The sequence below is a fragment of the Dermochelys coriacea genome, chromosome 23 (assembly GCF_009764565.3).
Source record: "Dermochelys coriacea isolate rDerCor1 chromosome 23, rDerCor1.pri.v4, whole genome shotgun sequence".
Lineage (NCBI taxonomy): Eukaryota > Metazoa > Chordata > Testudines > Dermochelyidae > Dermochelys > Dermochelys coriacea.
The window spans coordinates 10344512-10360180 of NC_050090.1; the positions used below are offsets into that span (position 1 = coordinate 10344512).

At 41.6% G+C, this 15669-nt stretch overlaps 1 long non-coding RNA gene across 1 annotated transcript; it reads left to right on the forward strand.

Annotated features, from left to right (window-relative positions):
• Positions 1–12085: 12085 nt before the first annotated feature.
• LOC122457286 lies at positions 12086–15422 on the forward strand. Its single transcript, XR_006276757.1, has 3 exons — positions 12086–12195; positions 13293–13317; positions 15380–15422. It is a non-coding gene; the product is annotated as an uncharacterized LOC122457286 (long non-coding RNA).
• Positions 15423–15669: the final 247 nt, after the last annotated feature.

Sequence of the window (15669 nt, forward strand, 5' to 3'; positions counted from 1 at the left end):
TTAGTTAACGCAGGACACTTTCACCTGTCAGTGGCTGCATGCATCAAAAGCATCCCAAGCTATGGGTGACATAAATTCAGCACCATTCAATGACTCTTCTGAGCTATGCTGATTGTCCCAGCCAAGTTTCTCATAGAAAAAATGTTCCCATGAAAAAGTAAAAAAGCAAATGATTAGTAATCTGGTCCTTTGCAGGATGAGGCTTATAGAGACATGACATAACATTCCCCAAAGTGGTCTCTAGATCTCGGTTGCGGAATTTGTGCTTCTTTCTTTACTATTTCTGTGCAGATATTATAAAGAAATGTAGTCTCCATTTATCTCAAATGCACTGGCACTGATTTTTGGTTTTGCCAGTGATGCTCTGCCCTGAGGCCCCCGCTCCCACACAGCTTCTTCCCCAGTGGCACTGCCCCTACTCTGCCTTTTCTTGCCCCTGCTCTGCCATCTCCTCCAAGCGCCTCTCACCTGCCACTCGCTCCTTTCTGCCCCCTCCTACATAAGGGCGAGTGATGGAGGAGGGGCGGAGAGGAACGAGTGGTGGGGGCATTGGGAGAAGAGGTAGAGCGGAGGCAGAAAGAGGTGCAGCACAGGTGGGGCAATGGAGGAACAGGCCCAGTGGGGACAGGGCCTGGGGGCAGAGTGCAGGCGGATCCATGGTCCTCTAGTGTGAAGCATCCCCTATTTTTTTTTACCATGAGTGCTTCAGCCCTGGAGCACCCATGAAGTCAGTGCTTACGCTCAAATGAGAACTTTTCACAAACAAAAAAAAACATTTAAAAGAAAAAAAAATCAACTTCAAACTCAAACTTCAAATTTGCTGCATTTCCCCCCCAGAAATGCTGACTCAATATCTACTCAGATGACAGTCGTGCACCTGATATAAGACCCTATTTAAAGAGGGAGTATTGTAGAAGTAAGTACTGAAAGTGCCTATGAGTGAGCCTTGAAGAATCAGGCCATGAAGTAACAATTTATGTGTGGCTAATGCAGTATTTTTCATGCCAAAGACTTTACAAACATAACAAACTTAAATATCAATTACTTCCTTGTTCAAAGAACAAAATACAACACTGTTAGAACAGGAATTTAACACTTCATTCGCCTGAGACTACAACGGGAATTTGTGGAGACAAGCCTTGGTTAACAAAATTGTAATTTGTCTAAGACAGCAGTGTTAATTCACTGACCATTACAAGAACATACCACAATATATGTCACGTCATGTCCAGTAGGATGTTACCCCTTCGTACTGTGCTATAGTAGCAAATTGTGTTGTCAGAGAGGGTACAGTCAATCTTCCCATTTCCAATTACCCTAAATAAGAAAAGCTGTTTTATGAAATGATCACAATATTGACATTAGTGAAAAGTAAAAGGGCTGGGCTGAGACACTAGTTTCTCCCCCGGTCACCCCCAGAGCTGGCTTTAAACAACAGATCCTCCCCCCATCAAACCCAGGGCTGGGCTGAGGCACCAGTCCTTCCCCAGACAACTGCCATTTGCCATGGAACCACCCATCCCCACGTGTCTTTGGGCTGGTTCCGCCCATTGCTCTGGTCCGGGTCCCGCAGGCTGCAGGGGCCAGTTCGTACCCAGCAGCCACTACCTAGATACAGCCCCCCCCACACTCACCCCATGCAGACCCCCGACACCAGGTAGCCCCCCCTCCCCCACCATGTGGAAAGGCATCCAGACCCACTGCCTGCCCCCACCCCACAGAGATCCCAACCCAGAGCCAGATGCATCCTGATCCTGGTGCCAGGGACAGCACTAGCCAGGGGGAGATGACACATGGCAGGGCAGCGGCCGCAGTGTTATGGTGGCAGGGGCAGGAGCTGATTTTTGTGGATGGGGGGCAGGAAGTGATTTTGGGATGGGTGGGGGGAAGTGAATAATTTTCAGGGTGGAAGGGACAATGAGTGATTTTGGAGTGTGGTGGTAATGGGCAACAACTGATTTTGGGGAAGGGGCAATAAGTGATTTCTGGGGACAGGGCAGGGGACTGTGACTGTCTCGTGTGGGAGGAATAAGTGTGTGTGTGTGTGTGTTAGGCTCCTAGAACATCACTGTAATCCAAAAGTCGGAGTTTGGCATCCAGGATCCACATTCAACAAATGGAGGGAGGGACACGCCTTAAATTGAAATTCCCAAAAGCCCATGCACTAGGTGGCTCCTCGTTTAAACTAGCCAATGGGGGAGGCCTAGGGGAGCGATGTGTGCTAAGCCTTGCCCTCTGTCAGAGACAGGTGCCTAAGAACAAAACTGGTTTGTGGTCAGGATTTATTGGTGACTCATGGGGATACATTTTAGACAGTAGATTTTCCCTTTTTATGCTTAAAAGTCTTGTATGTTGTGAAAGCTATTTGTTTAAAAAATCCCCATGATGTAATCATGAGGGATAATAAACATATATTTGGTTTTGTTTCATTTCAAATTGAACTTTTTCATTTCTTAATAACCAGAAAATCTATAAAAAACCCCCCAAACATTTGGATTTCTATTTCTTCCACTTTCTTTCTCTTTTCCCCTTTTTTGCCACTGAATGCAATAGACTGATTTAGTGAGGTATAGGGTTTGTTTGCTTGTTTATTTTTTTCCTACGATTTTTTTTTCTGCACTCTGTAACTTTGCAAAACATCTGTCAGAAATAAGCTATTAAGAAATTAAACTGATTCATTTTGTTTTTTTTTATTTTATCAGTTTGTTTCTCCAAGAGAAAATATGTCAAATTTCACAACATGTAAAATAACTCCATTTCTTCTCAGCAGTGGGTGAATGCATCCTCTTCATCAGAATTTTTGGTACTTGTGTCTCTATTAAACAGAATTTACCCCTATAGAACCCTTCCAGGATGCACATCCTCCCTGGTAGAGCTTCCAATACAGCCACCAACCTTGCTTAAAATCACTCCAATTAAATGGACTAAACTGTTTCAGCTATAGTTAAATTTGGTTCTTTCTAGTATTTTCTTTTAACAAACTTTGTTGGGAAAGGATTGGTATCAGATGACAATCTTTATTTTAAGGCACAGAAATGAAATGCGATTTGGGTGCCTAAATCCCTTAAGGCCCTTTGGAAATCCCAATCTAATGCATTCCTCCCCAAATGCAAATACAGGTCTAGATGCTGAGCTCTGTTTTGCTGCTAAGCAAGGAGTGGAGGTTATGGTCTCTTCTTTCCCACCAAGTCTTGATTGTGTAATGCACACAACATGTATAGACCACGGAAATGAAAGGCTGCAAAATTCCGGAGGGAATATGGGATAAAGCTGATCAAAATTTGGCCATAAAAACATTTTTTATAAAAAATGAACTTTTTGAAAACACAAAACATTTCATACAAAAGGTCTGCTTTCATAGAAAAGTTCTGATTTTTCACCAGAATGCTGAAAATATGAAAAATGAACATTTTCATCGAAAGATTTCCCAGGTTTGTGGCCAGAAAATATTCAGCCATCAGCAGCTTTTGGCTGAAATATTTGTTTTTCAGAATTTTGATATTTTGGGCAAAAATATCAAATGTTTTCTGCTAAAAAAATTACCAGAAATTATATGGGTTTTTTTTCATCTTCACAGTCATTTTCTGCTGAAGGGGGCAGATTGCCTCCTAGGCTCCCTGGTGCGCAGGGGTCTAACACTCTAAACTACACTCCTACATGGGATGCAGACTATTCCCTTCTGAATGACTGGCCCACTGGGTTAAAAAGGGCCAGAACCATGGCAGGGGTAGAACCACCGCTGTAAAGATAGTGCTCAGTTTTGAATGTCTGTAGTAGTGCTGAGCAAATTATGCACAGAAGGTAACATATTTGTATCTTTTTCTATTGGTGAATTATCTGTGAGCATTTCTCACTTTTCACAAACCTATTCACTATTCAGAGTTATTTTCCAAATAATTGCAAAAAAAAAATTCTTGGCTGTGAGCTATTCCATGTGAGTAACTGACATTTGATATTTGAGCTGCCCTGGTTAGAATTGTTTGGACAAATAAGCATTTTGTCTTGACTGGGAATACCACGACTGGTATTCACGTAAAGGCTTATACTCTAAGAATTTAGGTATATGTTTATCATTTAGTTAGTAATAGAGGTATACAAGAAAGAATCTGTGTAAGGGCCTTCTCTCACTGTGACAGTCTGAGGCCCTGTTCTTAGGCTAAGGCCTTTGCCTAAGCAGCAGAGGCAGCCATAAGCTGGGAAGCGACCGGTCACATCCTCACATTGCAAACAAGTAAATATGGGGCTGTTAGGAAGGGGATCCAATCTATCACCTCCAGAGAAAGGGAAGAGCCTAGAAGATATAAAAGGAAATTTAGGTTGATAGTTTTCTGTCTGGTAAGAACTCACTTATCAATAGACACAGTTGGAAAACCCTTATGTCTTTATAGATGTAGTTGTGAAATCTTCACTTCTGTATTGTTTTGCCATTATAGTTCCCACTTTGCTATTGTTTATTGGCATAGTCTCTGTCTGGTTCTGTAATTGTTTCTGTCTGCTGTATAATTAATTTTGCTGGGTATAAACTAGTTAAGGTGGTGGGATATAACTGGTTAGCTAATCCTGTTACAATATGTTAGGATTGGTTAGTTAAATTTCAGTAGAATGACTGGTTAAGATATAGCTAAGAATATTACTATATAAATTAGGGGCAAACACGAAGTAAGTTGGGATTCGAAAATAAGGAAAAAGGACTTTGGATTTAAGCTTGCTGGAAGTTCACCCCAATAAACATTGAATTGTTTGCACCTTCGGACTTCGGGTATTGTTGCTCTCTGTTCATGCGAGAAGGACCAGGGAAGTGGGACAGTGGAAGAATATGCTCTCTAACACAATGTTTGATTTCAGAGAGAGGTTAAGGGGCTGGGGACACTGACAGGGCGGATTCCTAGATATTGCTTATCACTGCCAGGATTGAAGAATGGGTACAGTTTTCCCTGAAACTCTTGAGTGATGGACACAACAAGGCACATTAGCTCTACGTTATAGAATGAGATCATTCCCTTTTGGGACCAATCGTATTTAATCTTTTTATTACTGACCTTGGCACAAAAAGTGGGAGTGTGCTAATAAAGTTTGCAGATGATACAAAGCTGGGAGGTATTGCCTATTCGGATAAAGATCGGGATATTATACAGGAGGATCTGGATGACTTTGTAAACTGGAGTAATAGTAATAGGATGAAATTTAATAGTGAGAAGTGTAAGGTTATGCATTTGGGGATTAATAACAAGAATTTTAGTTATAAGTTGGGGATGCATCAATTAGAAGTAACGGAAGAGGAGAAGGACCTTGGAGTATTGTTGATCATAGGATGACTATGAGCTGCCAATGTGATATGGCTGTGAAAAAAGCTAATGCGGTTTTGGGATGCATCAGGAGAGGCATTTCCAGTAGGGATAAGGAGGTTTTAGTACCATTATACAAGGCACTGGTGAGACCTCACCTAGAATAATGTGTGCAGTTCTGGACTCCCATGTTTAAAAAGGATGAATTCAAACTGGAGCAGGTACAGAGAAGGGCTACGAGGATTATCCGAGGAATGGAAAACTTGTCTTATGAAAGGAGACTTAAGGAGCTTGGCTTGTTTAGCCTAACTAAAAGAAGGTTGAGGGGAGATATGATTGCTCTCTATAAATATATCAGAGGGATAAATACAGGAGAGGGAGAGGAATTATTTAAGCTCAGCACCAATGTGGACACATGAACAAATGGGTATAAACTCGCCACCAGGAAGTTTAGACTTGAAATCAGACGATGGTTTCTAACCATCAGAGGAGTGAAGTTTTGGAATAACCTTCCAAGGGAAGCAGTGGGGGCAAAAGATCTATCTGGCTTTAAGATTCTACTCGATAAGTTTATGGAGGAGATGGTATGATGGGATAATGTGATTTTGGTAAGTAATTGATCTTTAAATATTCAGGGTAAATAGGACTAATCCCCTGAGATGGGATATTAGATGGATGGGATCTGAGTTACCCAGGAAACAATATTCTGTAGTATCTGGCTGGTGAATCTTGCCCATATGCTCAGGGTTTCGCTGATTGCCATATTTGGGGTCAGGAAGGAATTTTTCTCCAGGGCAGATTGGAAGAGCCTCTGGAGGTTTTTCGCCTTCCTCTGTAGCATGGGGCATGGGTGACTTGAGGGAGGCTTCTCTGCTCCTTGAAGTCTTTAAACCACGATTTGAGGACTTCAATAGCTGAGACATAGGTTAGGTTTTTAGTATGAGTGGTTGGGTGAGATTCTGTTGCCTGCGCTGTGCAGGAGGTCGGACTAGATGGTCAGAATGGTCCCTTCTGACCTTAGTATCTATGAATCTATGAATCTTTTAGGCAGACAATAAAACTCTCCCTTCTCTCTGAGAAATTCTTCGTAAACTAGGGTGAGCAGGTGTCCCGATTTTATAGATACTGTCCTGATAGTAGTGGCTTTGTCTTACATAGGGCCCTATTATTATATAGCCCTCGTCCCAATTTTTCACACTTGCTGTCTATCCTGAGCTGAGCTGATTGCAGAGCTCTGAGCAACTGCTGCTTTCAGGAAACCCAGCTCTGCTTCTTAGCAGAGAAGCATTCAGGGGACCTCTCCCAGGGTAGCCTCTTACAGTGGAAACCACAGTGAAACAGCTGGTGGAGCCCAGCAACATTATGGGAAAAGGGGTTAGATTGAACCTGAAAAGCCTGATCAGCCAAATAAAGAGCTAGCAGCCATTTTACGGCAACAGCTATAAGCACTCAGCCATCAGGAAATGCAAAGATTTCAGTTCCCACAGTACACACTTAGGGCCACATTTAAAATTCGGGCTGTTTTAGCCTGGATATCCCCGCTGCACAAGGAGTGCGAGGGGATAAAAGCTTTGGGGATGCACAACTGATTGTTTCTTCTGTGCTGTTTTGTCATCCAGAGCCAAGGATGTGTGAGTGCCAGGGTTGGCAGTGGGAACTCACATTGACCTATCTACCCTGCAGAGAGTCAGCTTGAAAATGCAGACTGACTTGGTGCTTTGCAAGCCCCCATGCTGTGCATCGGGGATAGCGGGGAAAACTCCAGCTAGGGAATCCCAGGCAGTAGTTACATTGGAGCTGATTGGACAGCCCAATGGCCTCAGAGATAGAGAGAAGCTCAGGGATTTTGCAAGGGCAGCTCTGGCCTCTGGAGGATGGCCTGAGGTCTGCAGGTTTAGGAGATCAAGCCAAGTATGACAGGTTTCAGAGTAGCAGCCGTGTTAGTCTGTATTCAAAAAAGAAAAGGAGTACTTGTGGCATCTTAGAGACTAACAAATTTATTTGAGCATAAGCTTTCGTAATCCAATGAAGTGAGCTGTAGCTCAGGAAAGCTTATGCTCAAATAAATTTGTTAGTCTCTAAGGTGCCACAACTACTCCTTTTCTTCAAGCCAAGTACTCATTCCAAGGAAGGCAACAACCCTCAGCCTCATAGGATTCCACAGGGAGAGACTAAGGTGCATTATGGGAGATGTAGTGCAGCCACTGTCAAGGCCATGTGATCTAGTGTTCAGAGCCAGAACCCTGTGTGACTTACTGGGGTACAATCCAGACCAGTGGAGGGCTATGTCACTCCTGCCCTGCACCTTTAGGTGACTTACAATGCCTTGCTGTAGTAGCTCCTATCTGGGCTGCTCACAAACAGCCTTCCAGTGTGCAAGCCACACCCTGAGTGTCTGTGTGTAACTGTAGCCTGACAGCTACACCCTGGCTCTCAGGAGCCTTGGTTATGCTGCAGAGTGACTCCAACACATCCCCTGACCAGATCTTCCCCCAGAAATGTATGTTCTGTACTTCCCAGTCTTCTCCTGGATGGTACAAATATATAAAATCCATTATTCCTTTAAGGAATACTTGAAATGGAGTTACCCAGACACTTTAATTTAAACACACCGGATTAGATAAAAAGTAAAACAAGAGACAGATTTCAAGTGAGTACAAGTAATGAGACATAAAAGTTAGAAATGGTTACTAGAAAAATAAAGATAAAATGTTTACTAGTTCTAACTTAACAAACTTTATTAGATTCAAGCAAAGTTTCTCACCACATGCTTTACCAGATTACTGACCAAACTCTCAGGTCAGGACCCCTTCTCCCAAAGTCCAATAGCTGTTTTCTTTTGTCTCTCAATTGTGAAGAATGTGATAGGCAGAGAGAGAGAAAGGGGTGCCTTGGGGTGTTTGTCCCTCTCGCTTGAAAAAACATTTCCATCTGACCAGCAGGAGACAAAGAGTTTATGTAGAAGGATGTTCCCTGCTGTTTTTTTCACCTGTTTGAACTTCCTTTGTTTTCCCTTCCTGCTTTATGACTGTTTACTGCTTACGTGCAAATTAAGGCAAGTAGACATTCATTTCTTTAGGATAGATCTGTTTGCTGACTTCTGTTTGGGCAGGGCTATGGGGTCTGGAACATATTTTAGGATTACACCATACAGGGGAATTTTATCACTTCATATATGATGTTGCCACACATATTTTACCAGGACAATAGTGACTGGAAAATTCTGAGTTTTCAGGTGATAACTTACAAGGCATACTTTGTACAATAATTATTACAATGGTGTGTAAGGTGTGAATACATGGGGTCTATTCCATCACACCATGCCAAAGATCAAAGCCAGAGTAAAAATCCAAAGCCACGCCAAGGATTAAACCAGAGTCAGACGTTACACCAAGGGACAACGATGGATTCAGCAGTGGGGGTCAGAGCAAGGAGGCAGAAGCAAAGAGCGGAGCATGGATCATGGTTTCAGGAGCAGCGACAAGCTGTAGTACCAGGAACAACGAGTAAGACCCAAGCAAGGAAGCAGGGACTGGGTCCCAAGGGGGCTAGGTAGCAGTTAGTTGAAGGTCTTGCAGGTAGTTGCTCGGAAAAGGGGTAAGGCGGGAACAGGAAGCCTTATACAGCAGTGTGCTGCTAGTCCACTAACCATGAGGCATTGCAGTGGCTCAGGTGAACACAGAGATTATTGTCAACTTCACTCCTAATGACAGAAAACTCCACCAATATTGATCTTTTCCTGGAGAATTTTTTTGATTTTGCCAAAAATCACATTTTCTCTTGGGAAACATGTTTCAATTGAAACATTTCGACCAGTCCTACTCACTATTTATCCCTGTGCACAGGGCATGCAGAGTGGTTTGGAAGCATCCTCAGCTCACTTTCCACGGGGGTAAATGGTGATATAAAGTGCATCGAGTGTAAGAGCCAAAGAGAACATTGTGACCCTAGGTTCATAGATTCTAAGGCCAGAAGGATCTAGTGTAATCATCTGACCTCCTCTATAAAGGAGGCCAGAGAATTTCCCTGGATTCCCAGAGCAGATATTTCAGAAAAACATCCAATCTCAATTTTAAAATGGTCAGTGATGGAGAATCCACCACTGTCCATGGTAAATTGTTCCATTGGTTAATTACCCTCACCTTTAAAAATGTATGCTTTATCTCCAGACTGAATTTGTCTAGCTTCAGCTTCCTGCCATTAGATAAAGATTATCTCTTTCTCTGCTAGATTGAAGACCCAATTATTAAATATTTGTTCCCCAGGTAGCCACTTAACGACTGGGATCGTTACCCCTTAACCTTCTTCATGTTATGCTAAATCGGTTGAGCTCCTTGAGTGCATCAATATATGGCAGGTTCTATAACCCATTAATCATTCTCCTGGTTAAAGAAAGGACAATAACCAGGTGTTAAATTCTCCGCTACGCATCACTTTTCCAGTTTTTGATGAAAAAACAGAAATCAAAGATTTTTTTGGTAATGTTTTTTGGTTTCAGTTATCTTTTTTTGTTTTTTAACCAAATAATGACAGTTTCTACCAAAACTCAAACATAATGAAATTTTCATTGGAAAACAAGGAAAGAATTCACTTTCAAAATGTTCACTTTGGTCAAAAAGGCATTTTTTGTGAAGAAAAATATTTTCAGGGGAAAACATTAGAGCAGCTCTAACATGTAGTAAATGTGGATGTTTAGGGACATACTTTGGTAACATGGGGACAGGTGAGCAACCAGTGTGCTCCCAATAAGCTTCAGTCTTTTAGTAAACAGGCCACTTATTATCATGCCTAAAAGGGAGCTGTGGGGTTTTAAAAATCTAGCCCATTCCAGCAACCCGGACTCTCCTGAGCTGAGGGGGCAGTTCCCCCTGTTGCCTAAGCCCTGTGGGAAATCCAGCATGAAGTTAATATGGCCTAAGGCTACAAAACATTTCTTCAGTTCCTCTGCCTCATCTGAAAACACCCCCATTAAGATAAGGAAAGAATTAAGGGGCTGGCTCAGCATTTCCAAGGAGAGTCACTCATAGGAACATGGGGCACAGGACTAGAAGGGGCCTCCTTCCACAGCAAATTTAGCTCCTGCTATTGGAGGTAACCCCATTTTATCATCCCCTTCATGAATTTATCAAGCTCTGTCTTCAAACTAGTGAGCACGTTCCCCTCCACACACACACTCTTCTCACTGGGAGGCTCCTTCCCCTAATAGTCAGAAACCTTCTTCACGTTTCCAGCCTGAATTTGTTCCAGACCACTTTATCGCCATTTGCTCTTGTACCAACTATTTTCTGCTTTTGCACTATCTGTGCAGGTGCCAGTTCCAGGAGCAGCACGACTGAGAATCCACCTTATCAAGGTAACTGATTTGTATTTACTCTGACACAGTCGGAAATTTTTATTGTGGGCTAAGAGGCTGGAGCCCATTCTGGGGCTTAGTCTACACTACAAAGGTCTGCCGGCACAGCCATATCAGCTAGGAAAGTGAAAACTTCACACACCTCAGTCAACATAATTATGCTGGCAAAACCCTGGTGTAGACGCAACTATACCAACAAAAGTGTGCTTCTGTCAGCCTGTCATTCAGGGAAGTGGGGTAGCTATAGCAGCCGAAGAATGACTTCTGTCAGCATTCAGTGCAGTTGTAGCCATGTTGGTCCCAGGATATGAGAGAGACAAGGTGGGCGAGGTAATATCTGTTACTGGGCCAACTTCTGTTGGGTAGAGAGACCTGAAGAAGAGCTCTTTGTGTCTCGAAAGCATGTCTCTCACCAACAGAAGCTGGTCCAATATAACATATTACCTCACCCACCTTGTCCTTCAATCAGCTCACTCTGTGTCTCCACTGGGCGTGCTGTTGGCATAGCTACACTGGCCACAGCTCTGTAATGCAGAGAAGCCCTGAGTATCGTGTTCCTTTCTCTTTACTCGCCTGTCATTTTCTTTAATATTAAAAGGATGGTTTTCCCTGCATGCCACTTCCTAAGCACCATTTAGACAGTTTGGTACACGGTGGGTAGTCACCCTAAGCCAGAGCAGATATTGTTTCTACTTTGCATAATGACAGGTTTCAGAGTAGCAGCCTTGTTAGTCTGTATTCGCAAAAAAAAAAGGAGTACTTGTGGCACCTTAGAGACTAACAAATTTATTAGAGCATAAGCTTTCGTGAGCTACAGCTCACTTCATCGGATGCATTGGATGCATTTCAATGCATCCGATGAAGTGAGCTGTAGCTCACGAAAGCTTATGCTCTAATAAATTTGTTAGTCTCTAAGGTGCCACAAGTACTCCTTTTCTTATTGTTTCTACTGCTGCTCTCCCTCATGGCTGATTCCTAGGGACTCTAAAAGAGCTGTACCAGAACATGATCTCTGTGAAGTAGGCAAATATTGTCACCATTTCACTGATGGGGATCTGAGGCCCAGCATACATTACATGACTTGCTCAAGGTCACAGAGGAACCTTTTGCCCCATCCACTGGTTACCACAAAACCAACCTTCCCCACCTCTTATAAATTATAGAAGGCCAGAAAGGACCATTTGATCATCTCATCTGACCTCCTGTGTAACGCAGACCATAGGACCTCCCTGAAGTCATTCCTGTTTCAACTAGAGCAAAGCTATTAGGGAAGTGTTCAATCCTGACCTAAAAACTGCCACTGATGGACAATCTACCACAATCTTTGGCTAATTGTTCCAGTGGTTTATTACTCTGACTGTTAAAAATGTGCACCTCTTTATCAAGTTTTTCCTGCCCTTCCTCTCCCTTGTTTTCTAATGCAATGTGAGTATCCATGTTCTTTTCATTTTCTAGGACTGGAAAATGATACAATATTGGAAATTACAATTCCTGTTTTGCTGGGTGTGATTTTGGCTCTTGTTCTGCCCCTGGTGTATTACCTTAAGAAGAAGAAAGGTATGTAAACATGGAAACCTGACTTTATTCACAAATCAACAGGTATATGAGGCAAACAAAAGACCTAAAAAAGAGATTCCCACCTCACATGGTGTTCTCAGACATGGGAAACCTAAAGACAATAACATTTAAATAATTGCCATATAGACAATATGAACCTGAAATGTGAACCCTTTCAGAGGTTGAGGGTAAAGAGAGCAAAGTGAGGGTTAAAACCCAGTTCTGAACTTAAAATCATAGGTCTGGAAAGGACCTCAAAAGATCATCTAGTCCATCCATGCAGGACCACATAAACCTAGATGATCCCTGGCAGATGTTTATCTAACCTCTTCTTTAAATCCTCCAATGAAGGGGATTCCACTACTTACCTAGGTAACCTAGTCCAGTTCTTGACTATCCTTAGAGTTAGAAAGTTTTCCTAAAACCTAACCTTAGACCACCCTTTCTGCAGATTAAGACCATTACTTCATGTTTTACTTAACAGACATGGAGAACAATTTATCACCTCCTCTTCATAACTTGCACCTACAGTTTTGGCTTGAGATATATTTTCTGGATGTGATTTGGATTTAGCTTGACATGGAAGAAATCTTGCAAGACCAACTGATTTTGTGAGACTTGCACGATTGAAACCAAAATTGACCCGCAGCTTGTCAGATTTCACCACTGATCCTGAGCCTAGACTCTACCCTGGACTGACTTTGAGTCTGAACTTGGGAGCTGGTCAATATTTTTCAAATTTCAAAAATTGGATGAAAATCCACATAAACTAGAAAAACATTCACAAAACTTTTCTCTTGATTTTTTTCTATCAACTCTAAGGCCATATGAAAGTATATGAATTTCAAAATTTTATATTTCAAAAAAATCAGGAAAAAAATCTAAAAGACTTTGTGAATTCTTCTCCACTTTTTTTGTGATAAACTCTGATGATCTCTTCACCTAGCCCTAACCCTAACCTAAATCTTAACAGAACTCCAGAAACAAACCCATCTCCTTATCTCTTAAGTAGTTTGTTTAACTTCCTCTGCCTCTCATTGATATTCTGGGGAGAGGCAAAGAATTTGTATCTAAACCTTTTTTGTTTTTTTTTCCAGTTGTAACTAAAAGAAGAAAGGAAAGGTAAGAATGGGGTAATTCCATCATACCTCTCACATTACAGACAGAAAGAGATTACTCCCACATAATATATCAACTTGTGTCAAAGTCAGAGTGTTGGTACTTTCAGCAGCCTCTCTAAATGGTGATGCTAGTGTGGGATATATATGATACTTCAGCTGCCTATCTGGATTATGTTATGGCTCCCCACCATCACTATAGTATCTGAGGTAATGATAATGCTTGATAGCTAGTGACTTCATTCATGAAATCAGGGTCCCTTTGTGTTGGTCACTGAACACACAAGTAACAGAGAAGACTGTCCCTGCTTCAGACAGCTTAAAGTCTACTTATTATTATTAATCATTAATTATATGGTTTCAGAGTAGCAGCCGTGTTAGTCTGTATTCGCAAAAAAGAAAAGGAGTACTTGTGGCATCTTAGAGACTAGCAAATTTATTTGCACACAAGCTTTCGTCAGCTACAGCTTTTTCTTTTTTAATTATATGGTTGTTCTTGCTATTGTTATGATTAATCATTGCTATTGCAACACTGTCTAGAGGCCTCAAACAGGCTGGGCCCCATTGTGCTTGGTGCTGTACAAACACAGAGTATGACAGTCCCCAACTCTAAGAGTTGCAGTTTAAAAGGTGTGTGAACAAAGACAGTGATTAGCTCCATTAGCGAGCTGCAAAAAGAACAGGACTACTTGTGGCACCTTAGAAACTAAAAAATTTATTTGAGCATAAGCTTTCGTGGGCTACAGATTACTTCATCGGATGTATGCAGTGGAAAATACAGTAGGACGATTTTATATACACAGAGAACATGAAACAATGGCTGTTACATGCACACTATAACAAGAGTGATCAGTTAAGGTGAGCTATTTCCAGCAGGTATAATACTTGATCACGCTCATTATAGTGTGCATGGTAACACCCATAGTGTTCTTTTTGCAGATACATGCTAACACAGCTGCTACTCTGAAACCTGTCATTAGTGATCTGCTGGCCATGTCCATCTGTGAGAGTCCTTCCCCACCAAGAAAACTCCAGCTAGCCCAGGGAAAAATCCACTAACAAGCGGTAAGCTTTGCCTATTTAGTTCTGCACTAGTTGTTCCATGCAGGTTGTCAGGGCAGGGTTAAAATATCACAGTTTCCAGCAGAGGCATGGCCCCAGGATGATGTGGCTATGAGCTGCCTCCCACTTCAAGCCCGCTTCTGGTCAGAGGGAACAAGATAAGCTGCTTTCTCCTAATCCAGCAATACTGAGTTGCAAACCACTCATCTGAAAACAGAATTTCCATTGCACAGGAAATTCCAATATTTCAACAGTTGTTTTCATGCCAAAATGTTGACATTTTCTGCAACACCAAAATTCTCACAAAATAGTTTTGGAAACATTAAAATGTTTTGTTTTCATAACATTGAAACTATTCTATGACACATTAACTGTATGATTCATAAATATAGTATATATTATAAATAATTAAAATTAATATTTTAACAATATATAAAAGACACAATGAAATGAATTGAAACAAAGTTGAAATGAAACATTTTTGCCTTATTGAAGCGAAACTTTTGAACTTATTGAAACAAAAAGTTTTAACAGTATTGAAATAAAATGAGAAAGTTGGAGTAATTCATTTTGACTTCCTCCAGTCAAAAATTTTGTCAAATCCACATGATTCCATGAAACCCTTTCTAGTTCAACATAACTGAATTTTCCAACCAACTAATTGCTAAGGCTGTGTGTGGCTCCATAGCAGCCTCTGTGTCACTTGTCTTGCATATACTTCTTAAAGAGAGATGGCCCTTAATTTCAAAATTCACTCCATAGTTTGTTTGGGACTGTGGTGCTTGGACTGCTTAGATGCAGGGTTTCATTCAGCATCCTGATGAGACAGGGACTACTTGTGCAGTTCATATGTGGATGCAGATTTGGATTCTAACTCTCCACAGCCTCTATGTTCAGTCTGCATGAATTTCAGGATTTTGAGCCAGGTCCATCTCTTATTTTAGACTTTAAATATGACTCATGTCTCCTGTTCACTTGTGCAACTTTTTTCTTGTTTTTATTAGGTTGCAAAGCCTCCGTGAGAGGAACGATAATCCCACTGAAGATCGTACACGGGTATGAAAATCAGACACATTAATCACTTATTGCTCTGAGCTACAGATGCATTTGCTGTTTGGTTTTTGAAGGAATGGGGAGTTTGGTGAAGTTTATGTAGTAATTCAGGGGCGAGGATCTCTGACAAGTCAGTTAAGAGCACATATTGGAATAAGTGGAAATTATTTCCACCAGCAGTAATTTTTAACTACCAATAGTTCTGTCTACCTCGGTACTTAATTTATCAGCATGGTAACTA